Below are 13,117 nucleotides of genomic sequence, written 5' to 3' on the forward strand. Positions count from 1 at the left end.
GTCTCATGAGCTGATGAGAAAAACATATATTCAGTGATACTTGGGTAGAATGTTCTGTAAATGTCAGTCAGGACCATTTGTTCTAGAGTTTTAAGTCCATTGTTTCTTTGTTTACTGTTGGTTCTGAGGATCTGTCCTGCTCTGTCACAGGGGCATCAAAGTCCCCAGCTATTATCATGCTACTGTTTATCATTTTGTTTAGATCAAGAAGGATTTGCTTTCTGAATCTGGGTGCACCTGAGTTAGATGCATAAATATTTAGAATTGTTACATCTTCTTGTTTTATTGTTTCCTTTACCATTATAAAGTAACCATCTTTGTCTTTTATTACTTTTGTTAATTTGAAGACTAAGTTATTATAACTGCTATGCCAGCTTTCCTTTGCCTTCCATTTGCATGGAATATTGTGTTCTATCCCTTCACCTTGAGTCTGAATGCATTCTTGTGGGTTAGATGTATTTCCTGAAGATAGCAGACACTTGGCTTATGTACATTTCACATGTGGCCAGTCTATGTCTCTTTCGTGGGCATTTCAAGCCATTCACATTTATTGAAAGAATTGATAAGTGGGGCAGGTTTCTTTTCATCCTGTTGAGTTGAGCTTTGTTGCTTTGTTTTCTTTCTTGATGCATTATGGTATCTGGCCTTTTTCCTTTAGCTTTTGGATGATTTTACACTGTTGAGTGTCTATTGTGCTGATCCATGTGTAATTCTGTTCTGAGTACTTCCTGGAGGGCATGTATTGTCTTGAGGTATTTTCTCAATCTTTGCTTGTCTGAGAAGGTCTTTATTTCTTCTTTGTATAAGAAACTTAGTTTTGCAGGATACAAAATTCTAGGCTGGGCATTATTCTGTTTGAGAGGACTGAGAATGGGGTTATAGTCTCTTCTGGTTTTTAAGGTCTCAGTTGAGAAGTCTACAGTTAGTCTGATGTGTTTTCTTTTATAGGTTATCTGCTACTTTCACCTTACAGCTCATAGGAGGGCCTCTTCCGTGTTTATTTTGGCCATTCTGATGACTATGTGTCATCATGTCTTCTTGTTTGCAATGAATCTCCCAGGAGACCTTTGGGTTTCTTGTACCTGGATATCTAGATGTCTAGCAAAGCCAGGGAAATTTTCCTCTATTAGTCCCTCAACTACATTAACTACATTAATGAACCCTTTTGCATTTTCTTCTTTACCCTCAGAGATGTCTATGATTCTTATGGTTGGACTCTTCACAGAATCCCACATTTCTTGAAGACGTGGCTCTTTTCTCTTACTTCTCTGCTCTATCTTTGTGACTGATTTGTTGAATTGAAAAGTGTTATCTTCAATCCCTGAGATTCTTTCTTCTGTTTGATCTACCCTATTCTTGAGACTTTCCTCTGTGTGTTGTAATTCCTTGAATAAATTCTTCATTTCCAGAAGTTCTATTTGATTTTTCTTTAATATTTCAATTTCTTTCTTTAGTGAATTTTACTTCTATGTCCTGGATTTTTTCCCTTTGGTGGTCTCTTTGTGTTGCGTATCCATTTTCTCTTGTATATCTTAGAATTTTCTAACAATTCATGTGCAAAATACTTCTCCTTCATTTCAGTACTCTGAATTTGGATGGTATACATTGCTAGAGAGCTGGTGTTCCTCTTCGGGGGTGTCATTTTCATTTGAGTCTTCAAAGTTTCAGAATTCTTTCACTGATTCCTTCCCATCTGAAGCAGCTGTTGCTTCTTACCTTTTCATTTTCATTTTAGATAATGACACACCTAGTTTAGTCTCTGAGCCAGTAAGTGGTGTTTGTGGGTGATATTTGAGCACATCCTATGTGATGAGTCAATAAACGAAGTAAAAGAACCTGCAACTTGACCTCCCTGTCAGTAGGTGTCGCTTGCCGGGAGGAGAAACCTGTAATGTTGTTTTTGGTCCTGTAACAAGCTCTTGTTCCTCTGGAGAAGCACTCTAATTCTTCAGGTGGTGGGTGGGGCTCTGGGCCTTCCCAGTTATGTCCTTATTCACCACCTCAGCAGGGGCAGGTAGGGGAGTGAGGGTGGGTGGGGCTTGGTTGGGTGGGATTTCCCTCAAGCTCACAAATGTTAGCAGAGTACAAAGGTCCTTTCCCTGCCTCTGGGAAAAGCTTCCAGGGAGGGACTGAAATGGCCCCACTCAACCATTAAGTATGCATGTGGAGGTGGGCTGTCTGAGACCAGCATTCTGGAACACGACTTGCTCCTTTTCACCCTCCCCTATTCCACAGTTTCTCCCAGGCCTCTGGTGGCAGGCAGGACCTCAAGCCAGCAGAGCGTCTCAATGACTGTTATGTGGGCTGGGAGGTTCCCTGCCCAGGACCACAGCTTGTGCTGGGCATGCTGCCTTCTCATGGAGGAGGGTTACCCTTCCAAGAAGCTGCAGCTAGGACCTACTCTGATCTGCCCCTGAGGCACACACACCTCAGTAGACTAGTTCACAAATACCCCTTCTATGCCCCTGGGCAATGCAATTGAGATCTGGGTGTATGAGATCTGGCCTTCAGACCTGTCCCCCAGGCCTTGGAGATCAATCCTTGACCCTTCCAGGGAGAATACTGGTCCCAAGTCACCCATGGGGGATACACCTGGATCAATATCTCTCCATCTTGGGGTTTGCCCAACTCTTCTGAAGTCACCAGGTGAGCAGCACCAAGGAAGGCAGGCAGGGAGGGAGCTCACAGTCCATATAATGCTCAGTTCACTGTGGAGCCCCAAAAGAAAAGGTCTCATTCTCTGTGGATGCCTTCGGGTGGTGGCTAAATTGTCTCCCTCAGCAGCTGTGGTAGGAAAAGGGAAGGGGATAATGAAGCAATATGGTGCTTGCTACTCAACTAGAATCTGTGGGGCAACAGGCATCCAAGGGAGCTGGCAGCCCAGTGCCCAGTCTGTAAGAGGCTCTCTATTCACGGGCAGGAACAGTCTCTGGGTTGGTGTCAGCAGGTCTCTCCAGCAGCTTTGGAGCCCACCAGAAGTCTGAGATGTAAGAGAGGGAAAATTTAACTGCTCCACCTACCCTAGTTAATGGTCTCCAAGCCTCCTGGGGCTTATGCCCTTCCAATGCCTTTCTCCTTCTAGTTCTGCTCTGCAACCTCTTCCCATGGAGTTTCCTATAGGTTTAGGCACCCTTCCTTTTGACCCTCATCTAATCTATGTTTGTCTGCCTGTTTGTTTTTTTCTCTTTCATCTAAAATCTTTTCTTCTTGCAGAGACACTCTAGCTGGAGGTGTTTCTTGTTCACCATCTTGGCTCTCTCTTCCACTTATTGTTGATTATAATCATTTTGTGGTGCTATCAAATATTGTTCATTACAGCTAACTGTATTTTTGCACCCATTCACCATCCCCACTTTGCTTTCCCTCCCCTCGCCCCCCCCCACTGTCTTTTCCAGCTTCTGGTAATCATCAGTCTAACCCCTGTCTCCATGACATCAATTGTTTTTAATATTTAGCTCCCCTATATGAGTGGGAACATGTGAGATTTTCCTTTCTGTGTTTGGCTTATTTCACTTAACATAACATTCTCTAGTTTCATCCATATTGTTGCAAATGGCAGGATTTAATTCTTTTTTGTGGCTATATAATATTTTATTGTGTATATGCACTGCAATTTCTTTATCCATTCATCTGATGATGGACATTTAGGTTGATTCCATATCTTGGCTATTGTGAATAGTGATGCAATAAACATGAAAGTTCAGATATATTTTCAATGTGCCGAATTCCCCTCCTTGGGATGTATACCCAGTAGTAAGATTGCTAGGTTATATAGTAGTTTTATTTTTAGTTTTTCAAGGAACCTCCATGCTGTTTTCCACAGTGTTTGCACTAATTTATATTCCATGTGGTCTCTTCATACAGCAGCTCATAGCATAGCAATTTGCTTCATCAAAGCCATAAAGAGACAGTCTGCTAGCCATTCAGAAGTTACAATCTTATGTAACATAATCACAGAAGTAATGTCCCATCACCTCTGCTGCTTTCTACTGGTTGGAATCAGCTCACAGGCCACTCACACACTCAATGGAGGGGACCAGACACGGATGTTCACCTCAGGAGGCAGAGATGAGTAGAGAACATATTGAAGCCCACTTGGCACAGAAGCAGAGGAAGGGTCCTCTAGATGGAGATAGAGTTGTATGTGCAAAGGTATGAAAACCTGGGCTAGTGTTCCACATTCAGGGATTTGCCAGGGGTTAGGATAGTTGGGGAACAGAATATAAATCAGGAATCAGTGAGTACTGAACTAAGCAGGGATCATATCTCTGTGTACTTTTTATGCCAAACAAGGCTATAGGTAATGTTACTAGATTGTATGTTGGCAGGATTATGTTGATGGCCAGAATACTACATAGATTGGAAGTTGATAAATTCAGGGTCATTACTAGTTTCGTTATCTTCATATGAATAAAGAAGAAGTCCTTTCCTCCAAGCCAAAATGACCCTGCCCTAGGACACACAACATGTAGAACAAAGGAGAGATAGGTTTTCAGCTGCCCTCATCCTTCAGCTGTGTGTCCTTCTGCAGTAAATAGCCTTATAGATGCCAATCAGAAAAATGCATCAATTGTTCTAGAGAGAAAACATATGGGCCTAATTACTAAGGTCAGTGACTATAAAGATAGGAAAGGGGAATGACAAAAGTGACATTTAAGAGCAAAAATGGCCTGCACTCAGCGATGGCTAGGTATGAGGGATGAAAGAAGAGGAGGGTACTAGGATGATTTTCATATCTCTGGTTGGACAACTGACTGATATGGGATATTGCTGATTAAGATAAAGTGATGTGTTAGGAGGAGACCAGAGACAAAGAAGCTGTGTCAGTGAGGGTCCCAACAGGAAAGAGATGATATGCTCTAATTAGGATTGTTTGTAGAGAATTTATTAAAGGAGCTATCTATTATAGAAAAGGTATCAAAGGTATGAGTAAGGTATGGGAAACCACATAAGATAGCGCAGTACCCTGGGGGGAGTAGCAGTGGAGCTGGTACCATCCTGAGGCTTAAGGAGGTAATGGAGGAGAAGGAATGATTGCCATGGTGGGATGAAGTGTGGTATGGTGAGGACAACCATTGAGAGGAGTGTGGATATTTGATAGAGGCAGCCAGCCAGCCTGAAATGCCACAGTAAGGAGAAAGCCATTAGAATAAACACTCTGATTTCACCCTTCTCCCAATATCCAATCTCTGTTAGGGAACCCAAATGGAAGCCAGAGAATAAAGGGAGTTCTTTTGATATAGTCCTTCCAGGGCCGAACCCAGAGAATCATGTAGATGAATTAATCTAAAAACAGTGATAATATCCTTTTATTACCTTTTTGATATCTGTAATATTCTTGCTAAGAGCATATCAATTCTATTAACCTATCAAAAAGTCTTGTTTTGTTAAGTTTGTTAAGTTTTACTAGTCACATTTATTTTTTCTTTTATTTCATGGAATTTCACTATTTTCTTTATTCTTTCTTTCCTTTTCCCTTTTTAAGTTTTGATTTACTTTTTTTCTAGCATATTTAGATGGAAGTTAAAATATGTAATTTTCAGATGTACTTTTTCTCTAAATATGCATCTAAGGCCATATATTTTCCTCTATGGACTATGACTAGAGAATGTACTTTGGATAATTCCAATTATTTTGTGTTGAGGCTTGCTTTATGCGCAAGATATGGCAGGTTCTGGTGAATGCTCCATGTACACATGAAAGATTTTGTAGTTTGTTGTTGCTGGCTGCAGGGTTCCATATATATCAATTGGGTCATATTTGTTAATTAAGTTTTTCAGAATTTGTACATCCTTACTATGTATCTTGTTAGATTATATTATTGGTAATTTAGAGAGGTGTATTATAGTGTCCCACTTTAATTGTAAATTTGTCTATTTTTCCTACGTTTGTCACTTTTAGTTTTATCTATCTAGAAACTATATTATTTGGTGCATGTAGGATGAGAAGTGCTATATCTTCCTGGTAGACTGATTTCTTCATTATTATCCTTATTTTTTCTCTAGTAATTTCTTGTCTTAAGGTCTACTTTGACATAGGTTTCTATGCCAGTTTTCCTATTTTATTATTATTATTATTTTGACATTTTGGTTACAGTGTGTTTCTTTGCCTCTCCCTAAAAAGGGATAGAGGTAATCCTTTCCCCCCTACAATGCTCATTACATCCTTAAGATGTGGGTCTCCCCTCCTCAGATCCCTGTTGAACACTATAGTTATTTGAACACCATAGTTTTAGGCTGTCAGTACCAATTTGATGGTGAGTAGATGTGTAGCCCATTTTCCAGGTCTTGTGTCATCTCGCTTTGTATTACAGGCTTAAGCTTAATCCACAATAGCATAAATGGTGCTAGTTCACTATCGTTTCTTAGGATTGAGTAATATTCCATTGTAAGTATATACCACATTTTAGTTATCCATTCATGAGTTGACGGGCACTTGGGTAGTTTCCATGTCCGTGCAATAGTGAATTGTGCTGCTATATACATTCGGGTGCAGATGTCTTTATAATAGAGTGACTTGTGTTCTTTTGGATAGATGCCCAACAATGCTATTGCTGGGTCAAATGGTATTTCTATTTCTAGTTGTTTGAGGAATCTCCAAATTCTTTTCCACAAAGCTTGCACTAATTTGCAGTCCCACCAGCAGTGTAAGAGTGTTCCTGTCTCTCCGCATCCTCACCAGCATTTGTTGTTTTGGGATTTCTTGATACAGGCCATTTTCACTGGGGTTAGGTGATATCTCATTATGGTTTTGATTTGCATTTCTCTAATGATTAGAGATGTTGAACATTTTTTTTATATGTTTGCATGCCATTATTCTGTCTTCTTTGGAGAAATTTCTGTTCATTTCCATTGCCCATTTCGTGATGGGGTTGTTTGATTTTTTCTTGTTTATTTTTTAATACACCTTTTCCCACAATTTTGCTTGCAAACTTTGTTTCCTTAACAAAGTGTTAGCTTGAAAATACCATATAATTGTATTAGTTTTCTACTGTCCTAATTCAGTTTGGTTGTTTTATTAGTTGGAGCAATAATTTAACATAATTATAGAGAATATTTGTGTTTATATTTACCATCTTACTTTTTTTTCTATTTGACATAAGTTTTTTCTTTTTTTCTCTTTTTATGTGGATGGGCTTAATTTTATATATATTAAATATATATTAATAATATTTAGGTATATAAATAACTAAAATATATATTCTCTTAACTTGTTAGCTATATAATATTTTATCTTTTTAGTTGTTACTCTAGTAATTACAATGTGTATCCTTATATTTTTACAGTCTAATATAAATTGTTATTTTATTATTTCTCTGATAATACCAATGCCTTAGAACAATTTTACTTTCTTTATCATGCTCATGCTTTTTGCCTTGTGTTTGGCATGCATCCTAATTCTATGTGTATTTTAATCTGCATCAGAAACTGTTACTGTTGTTTTATACAGTCAGTATTTTTTGTATTTACTCACATGTTCCTTTATTCCTTCCTACATGTATAAAGTTTCATCTACCATCATTTTTCTTCTGCCTAAACAACTGCCTTTAGTGTTTGATTTTGTGCAGTTCTTTGGCAATATAGTAATTCAGTGTTTGTTTGTTTGTTTGAAAGTATCTTTATTTTTACTTTTGAAGAATATATTTGGGTATATATTATGGGTATATAATTCTAAGTTGACAATATTTTTCAGCACTTTAACATATTGACTGCCATGCTAGCAAAAAAATTTCTCTGGAACCATGGTGTTATTATGAAAACAAAATAAAAACTTCAAAAATAAAATGATCCTTTCTAATGTAATGAAAAAATGTGAATTTTTAATTGTTTTCTGTGCATGAATTATATACAATTCATGCACTGCTAGAATCAATATTTACACTGCATGCCAATTGACTTGTATGTGACTCATGACATAATTATTGAATTTGTTTTGGAGAATTGAGTCTTCATTTGCTCTCCAGGCTCAAAACTAGTGTGAGTTAAATGCAACTCATATGGCAGTTAATGTGTTAAAGATGTTACTCTACTGTCATTTATTTTCCATTGTTTCAATTTGACTTTAGTTTTATTATTGCTCCTTTTAAGTTAATTTTCTCTGATTGCTCATAAGATTCTCTGTTTGTCTTTGATTTTCAGAAGTCTTACTATTAATATAATATATTAAGATATGGTCTTGTGTGTATTCAGCCTATTTGTTATTCACAGGGCTTCTTGAATCTGCAAGTTAATGTCTTTTTATCAGTTCTGGATAATTCTTGGCCATTATTTTTCAACTATTTCTTCTGATGCATTCTGTTTTCTTATGTCTCTAGACACATATGTTAAGTTTTTCACTGTGTACCTCATGTCTCTTATACTCTTTTCTGTTCTTTTCATTCCTTTATTTTTCTGTGTTTCAGTTAGAATATTTTCTATTGATCTGTCTCCTAATTTTCTAATTTACAAATTATTTCTTCTGTTGTGTCTAATTTGCTTGAAACATCTATTCCTTTCAGATATTAATTTTGAGCATTGTATTTTTCTATCGTAGAATTTCAACTTGATTCCTTTTATTAATTTCAGACTCTGGTGAAATTCTCCTGCATTGTTTTCTCCATCTTCTCCTTTATATCTTGGACTTGTTAATCCTTTTAATTAGCTCATTTTTAAGTCTTTGTCTGTTAATTCCAATAACAGAATCACCCATGGGTCTTTAAATTGTCTAACTTTTTATCTAGGTTTGTGGTCATTTGGTCCTAGGGAGTCTTGAAGTAATGCCAGACATTGTGTGTAAAATAATTGGAGAGGTTCCAAATAAAACTATTCTTTTTCTTATGTAGGCAGATAGATGGTGGGTGATTTCTTTATTCTGATCAGGAATTGTGTTGAGTCAAATGTGGTTGCAGCTTTAGTAAGGCTCCATCTACCTCTGGTTAATCCATGTTCTTAGTGTACAGTTTTTAGTGATTCTAACTGACCTACTGTGTTCACCTGGGCCCCTTCTCTTGAAAATTACCAAAGTACCTTTTCTCCTCAATTAGGAAAGCTTGATAAACACGTTTCTCCACTTTCCAAATGCTCCCCACCCCTTTTCCTGTGAAGCTTCAAAATTCAACAAATTTGAATTTTCTTCAGGGGAAAATTGTCCACATTTCTGGCTTAGTGCTTTTACTTTTCCTTCTCACGAAAATCTTGTCTTTTCAAATCTCTAAGTTTTCTTCTTGAACTCCAGAAATTTCTACTAGGTTCTGTGACCCCTTGTAATGACCCTCTGCCTAAGCAAAGCCCAGATTCTTGGCATCCTTCCCTTGTGTTAGGGATCAGCAAATACTTCCAGGGGAAAAGTGACTGCAAAGCATCATCTAATCAACCCTGGTTCCCCACTCTGTGGAGTATTAGTGTCCTAGTTCTGGTTGGCTCAACAGCTCCCTATTACCTTCAAATGAATTAAAATATATCTTACCTGGTTTTTCAAGTGGGTCTCATCAAGATCTTTTTAATTTTTTACCCTACTACAAGTTCTACTCCATCACACATGGAAGTGAATGTCCCTCATGTGGTATTTTTAACATTGAAATTGAAGGTGAGCCCATATCTTCCCAGTTGCTGAAGCTAATAGGTATGAAACTTCAGTGCTATCAGTGCCATGTTTAACACTTCTTGGAGAAATTTCACTACAAGAGGCAGTGACACTAACACATAAGAAGATGCATTTAGAAGATATGGAGAAAATGATAGCATCTAAAGTCCTCAGTTTAGTTTTTCTTGGGGCCCATTTTTATTTTCTTATAGTGGATATTTCCTATTTCTTTTATTTGTGAGTGAATAAATTTATTTTACTCATAAGGTGTTTGGTTTGGGTGTGTATCATTTCAGAAACCAATAGTCCTGGTTAATGTAGAAAAATGACACTTGGAATTGGAGTGTTATTCATGATAGATTATAAAATCTGACAGGGTAGGAGGAGTGAGCATCTCCTACCTGTGACCAGGTTGTAGGAGGAGTGAGCATCTCTTACCTGTGACCAGGTTGTTCCTGTTATGTAGGAGTGTGGTGGACAGACTCTGACATGGCTTCCATGCTCCTCACCTCCTGGTGGCTTGACCCTTGTGTGAACTGCCCTTGAGTGGGCAAGACCTCGAACCTATGACCTTTAACCAATACAGAATATGGCAAAGATGGTGAAATATCACTCTGATGATTACATTACATTCTATAGGAATCCATCTTGCCAGAATTTTACTCTCTTTCTTCCATACTGGCTGAATAACCAAGCTTCCACGTTATGCAAGGGGCTGTGGAGAGGGTCACACATCAAGGAACTGCAGGCAGCCTCTAGGAGTTTAGGGTGGCTTCCAGAAAATAGCCAGCAAGAAGCTGGGCTCTCAGTCTCACAGCAACCAGGAAATGAATTCTGCCAACAACATGAGTAAGCTTGGAAGTAGATCCATCATCAGTCATGCCTCCAGATGAGAACTAAGCTCTGACAGACACTGTGATTGAAGCCTCAAAGAAAACCCAGCTGAGCCTGCCCCACAGAAACTGTGAGATAATAAATTTGTGTTGTTTTAACCTAGTAAGTTTATGATAATTTGCTACTCAGCAATAGAAAAGTAACAGAAATGGTTAAACAATTGGGGTGATGAGAAGACAATGAATAGGCTTGTCATTGGAATGGGGGACTTCTTCCCAACTCCTGAGCTCCTCCAGCTGTAAGGCATTTGCCTTCCTTGAAGCTCATTCACTCCTCTCCTGTGAAGGTCTGGGTTGGGAATGACCTATGTTACTGGTGAATTTTCAGGAAAAATGGGGCAGGCATGTCCCAATCTCTCCCTTTTCTCTCCCTCTTGGGATCAAGCCACTCTTCAGTAGGGACATGCTCTTCTCTGCTTCTCCAGTGGCAGGTCCCACACATGTCACTTGTGCCTGTCTTCCCAGCAGTGCCCCATGGGGGCCCACTCGTCTGCATCCTTACCGGCTCTGGGCACTGACACACATCTTGGCCTTTGCTGCTTTACAGGCAACATATAGAACTTACTCTTTTCAAGTGATATATAACAAGTTGGATTTTTTTTACAAGTACATTTATTAGTACTTAAAAATTATTTTGTTATGTTCTATTCCTATCTTTTGACCGTGTTTTTTTTAGAATGCTTACATTTTACTTAGTGACTTGGGTGAACTTTTTTAACATATTAAGAAATTAATTCTTTCACCCACATATTCTGAATATTTTTAATGTATAGAAATTTAAAATTTTATGCAATTAAATCTGATATCTCATTTATTTCTTCTTCCTTCTTCTCTTCTTCTTTTTCTCCTTCTCATCCTCTTCCTCTTTTTCCTTCTTTTTCACTTTTGTGACATTAAAAGATGAGTTAAATATTCAATCTACTTTTCTGTGGTTTCATTATGTATGTTTAGCCCTGTAATTCAACTGGAATTTATGTTATGATATATTATGAGGTGAATAATTATTCTTGTAGATAATTCATTGTTCAAATACCATTTATGAAGCTATATTTACTACATGTTATTTTTTAAATATTCTAGGGTTTGTTTGGAGCCTATTTTTCTGTCCTATGAAATTATTATTTTATTTAACCAAATGATAAAGCTCATCCCACAAACTTTCAATAACATAGCCGCTATTTCAAAAGTAAAGAGAACTTATATGTGCTGAGGTCCTCTGTGGTTTCAGGCCACTTTATGCAAGAGAGAGATTTTGGAGACAAAGAGACTGTGACACATAGTAGGCAAGCAGCAGAGCGATGTCCTAACATTGTCTGACTCCACATTCCCTATGTCTGCCTGCCTCTGTGCTCAGACACAGGTCTTACAGAATGAACTCTAGCTAACATCTAGTTACTTCACTCATCAAAATATCTTAATAGCATTTTCTTTGCTTTTTTTTTTTAAAGAGACATGTCACCCTAAAACCAGTGAGGTGGTGGTGGAGGAGGTGGGAGATGGGGTAAGAGGGATAAACATTAAGTGAGGCGAGGGGAGAGGAAGCCATATAAACACTATACATTTCTCGTTAGTCAGGCAGAGCATCCTAGCCCTGGAGGCATTGGTGAAATCCTGCTCACTAACTTCATTAGCACAAAGGTACAATATTACCAAGAAGAATATTGCACACATTTATTTTAGCCTGGAGATGTTTTTCTTAGTCATCATAATTCTCCTGAATCCATCTGTTTCTGATCTACTAGGAGAGACTTCACAAAGGCTCCCAGACTCACCTGCTGCTACACGTTTTTCCTGAAAGCACGCCAGAGCCTTCATGCTCCCTGGAAGCACTCAGTGGGACGTCAGGCACTGAGAGATAACAAAGCCCACAGAGACAAGCAGACAATGAGCAGGATCCCTGCAGACATGGCCAGGGCTGTCTCTGCCTCCAAGATCCAGAGGATTTTCTTTGCCCTCACCCCCAAACTTTCTGGGAGTAATTAATACTCACGAGAAACGTCAATAAGCTAGTTAATCAGAGTTCCAGAAAGTGGCCCTCCAGGCTGGCTTGTTCCAGGATGAAGTAGCAAAGAACTCTCTCCTGCACTCTCTCCTGTCCCATTTGACTCTGCTATTCCCCATGTTACATTCTCTGAGTGCGGCACTGGGGAAAACACCAGGTGCAGAGGATGCTGCATGAGGAAACAGGGAAGAAAGCTGGGATCCTCTTTGGGAAACTGTTTCCATGTTGTCTTGTGTCATAATATTAACAACTAATTTGCAAAATGCATTTACTATTTATTATAATAGTTTTAATCACCTCAATGGTCTCAAGAAGTACACACCACAGTAAATAATTTACCAGTGTAGAGGCTGAGTCTGGCATATAGACCCTTATGTACTAGGGATTTAAATTCTATGTGATAGACTCCTCCCAAGTGTGACTGCTGGATAAAAGGATATGGATTTTTTAAATTTCACAATATTATGGAGCTACAAATGTTTTGGGTACATAATTTGCTTTTGTACCATTGGAGTCAAAGTTATAAGTGTGTCCATCATCAAGATAGTGTGCATTGTACTGATTGTGTAAATTTACCAATCCCTTTCTCCCCCTCCCACCTGATTGATGTCCCATGAATGTTATTGCCATATGTGCACTTAAGTGTTGATTGATTAGTTCC

At 38.4% G+C, this 13,117-nt stretch overlaps 1 long non-coding RNA gene across 1 annotated transcript in view; it reads left to right on the forward strand.

Annotated features, from left to right (window-relative positions):
* The window catches only part of LOC142875585 (uncharacterized), a 34,390-nt gene extending 21,668 nt beyond the window's left edge, over window positions 1–12,722 (forward strand). Inside the window, exon 4 of the long non-coding RNA XR_012922920.1 lies at window positions 12,197–12,722. This is a non-coding gene — a long non-coding RNA (uncharacterized LOC142875585). The remainder of the gene's footprint in view (window positions 1–12,196) is intronic.
* Window positions 12,723–13,117: the final 395 nt, after the last annotated feature.

Source organism: Microcebus murinus, chromosome 14 (genome assembly GCF_040939455.1).
Source record: "Microcebus murinus isolate Inina chromosome 14, M.murinus_Inina_mat1.0, whole genome shotgun sequence".
Taxonomy (NCBI): Eukaryota; Metazoa; Chordata; class Mammalia; order Primates; family Cheirogaleidae; genus Microcebus; species Microcebus murinus.